Genomic DNA, 3,089 nt, shown 5'->3' with positions numbered 1-3,089 from the left:
GCAACGGGTAATTATATAACAAGCATATGTTATCCTCCTCAAGCCTGACAAAATTAAAGAGGTACTGGTTAGCAATCACTGGGGAAAAAGGGAAAAATACTTGAATAATTTATGGTAGCAAGTTGCTCTTGATCATGACACTTTCACTTCATCTCCATTATTGAGTTGGGTTGGGTTATTCCGTTCACCGGTCATCATACCATTGGTCTTTCATACCATCCATCTTTTGGGGTTAACACTACCAATTCATCTCAGTGTCGCTAACATGTTCAAGAGAAGTCATTCAGTTGAGAAATCACCATCCAATTAATACACTGCAATATCTCCAACCTTCATTTTTCATGACCGCCATTCCTGAATCTTGTGTCGTCAGTTTGTTTTCACCTCTAGAAATCATTTGCTTCGTTTCATGTCATAGATGTGGGATACATCAAGGCCCTCCTATGACGAGTCGCTTCTTGTCGACATCAGCTCATTATCCAAGAAGTTGACTTAGAAACAACCCTTTCAGTGCTTTGAAGCTTGCATACATCAATGGCAAGTTTCTCACTTCCGGCGACAAGTTGACATCAATGGCCTTCGACCAAAAGATTTTGCGTGGTGTTTGACATTGGATCATGTATTCACACCACGTGAATTGTACTGGAGTACCTTGAGGATCATTATCATTATCGGTGATTCCTCTCGCGTCTGTTAACAGCTCACATCATTCGCTAGTAATCAGGCGATGTCTTTCCATGTTCAACTTCAGAAGATCTCTTCACATGGTTTGACTTGTACATTGAGCGAAAATTGAACGAGTTTGAAGACCCCGGATCTAGTTTCATCCATCCTGGCTGCAATATATTCAGGATATTAAAAACATCAAATGTACAAAGGCTCTACAAAGATGGTCATCCTAATCATGGATGATGACTCTATATCTGAAGAATCACCAGTCTGTATTTGCAGATGACTATCTGATCTATGTACATGAAATGAAAATTATAAAGTTGAGCATGGGAATGCCTCCCTCAGCTAGATCATGAAAATCATATATGATGATGTATTGTATTGTAACTTATGTAGGTCACATTCTAGTTCGAAACTTCGGATCCTCATGATAAAGCATTTCACCTGACATGAATATTTACGACCTCATGCTTTAGGGGGCAAGTGTTATAGACATATTTGGGCACATCAACCCCAAACTTATATTTTAATGTATTAGGGCTCATCAACCCCTAAAAGATTTGTTTCATACCCTAAAGGAACATAGTCATCTGAATACATCATTCCCCAAAAGTTCCATGTGAGAAACCATCCATAAATTGCCTAAATTGAACCATACTGACTGCTCCATTGGAAAAGTGTGATGCATATTGAGTGGTACACTGTCAGGGTGTGATGCATACTGTTTAGGCCTTCTATAGGGTGCGATGGGCGAGAATGGACAAATTTCAGGGATAGTTTGTTATTTGGTTGCTCATGGAATCTTCTAGAAACTTCTCCTGTGCCACTTGCCTCTCTGAATTCACCCAAGGATGAACAAGGGAACTAGGAAAACATATCCAATCCCTTCTCTTGTGGAACCAATTGTAACAAGTGGAATGACACTAATCAAACCCCATGGATGACTCACACCCTTGCAAATATCTATAAATGGATCCCTCATTCAAGAGATCTAGGGCCTGGAATATTGTGAATTGCAAGGAAGTGCTGATAGTTTGTCATTGAGGAGGGAGCATTGTATTCTTGTTGGTGTGATCTTTCTATTTCATGAGGTGAAGAAGGATTGAAGCTGGGAGGATGGCACTGGATTAGACAACTGGGTTGCAATTCTCCTTTCTATTAATAAATTTCTTCAAGTTTTCTCCCATATGATTGTGCAATTGTGAATGCTATCATTTGTTCATTATATATCTGATTATGTAATGTTTATGTTGTAATAGATCACGATGCTTTGATGGTTTTTTGTTATTGTACTTGTGTAGGTACTCTCCAAGCATGTTAAGTACGGGGAGGAGTTGCAGAATCTGCCAAAGGAGAGAGAGATCAAGCAAGGGATTAAGCGGAAGTTCCAGGTTGGTTCCATTATCTTTCTCTTATCCGTTACACATAGGAGGAATCATTGAATTCCTTTAAACTATTGTTTATAAGGTAGCTGCCAAACCTAGAGGGCTAGCATTCTTTAGGAATACTAGGTTTCCCAAAAACACTCCACACTCCAGTACGTCAAGATAAATAGGGAAAAATGCAAAGGGAAGAGCCTTCATCTTCAGTATGTACAGAAATAAGTGCCTAAGAATTCATCATTCAATAGAAAAAGAAGAGGACACATCTCAAATATGTCACCATTCAGAATGAGGAAGAACAAGAAACTATTGTTATGATTGGTTCATAGGTTCCCATAGAGTCAGAGGAACTCTTCTCTAATACCACATCCTCCACGACCTCACAGAATCCTTCAAAAAAATCATAGTCAACAAAATTGGGTGAACATGATGATCCCAACATCTTTAGTAAGTTTTTGGAAATTAAGCAGAAAAATGAAACACTCAAAGCCAACACCCATGCTCAATTTTGGAAGCACACTTCTACCTACTGTTACACTAAAAAATGTCACCTTGACTACTTACAGTTAGTATGGCTCAAATCAACAGTCATGCTACCCTCTTAGGCAAGTCTTATGCCTCTGTTATCCATCTCAAACTCAAAGAAGAGAGAAAGTCTTGTAAAAACTATGTTTATCTCTGGGGTCGCAGGTTCTCTCTGGCCTTACCTGCGGGGACGCTGACCATGTTCACAAAAGCTGCGTCCATGGACGCTCTGTATGTTAAAGGACAGGTGCGTCCTTCTGTAAAAGGCAAAATGCGCAAGTTTTATCTTGAAAAAGTTACTTGTGGTTACTTCTAGAACATTCTAGAGGTCGGTTTGATGAAATGGATGCGCCTCCAGTTGGTTCATGTATCTCTATTAAGAGGGAACTTATCCCATCAATAAGGGAGCTATCCCACCCAAAGAGGGGGATTATCCCATTGATGGTGGACCTGAATAACCTCTTTACAGCACTATAAATAAAGACATTGAGCCAGAAGGAGAGGAGGTTG

This window comes from Pinus tabuliformis, chromosome 7 (genome assembly GCF_031772625.1).
Source record: "Pinus tabuliformis cultivar Carrire ecotype Pingquan chromosome 7, CPIR1, whole genome shotgun sequence".
Taxonomy (NCBI): Eukaryota; Viridiplantae; Streptophyta; class Pinopsida; order Pinales; family Pinaceae; genus Pinus; species Pinus tabuliformis.
This window is presented reverse-complemented; position numbering follows the sequence as displayed.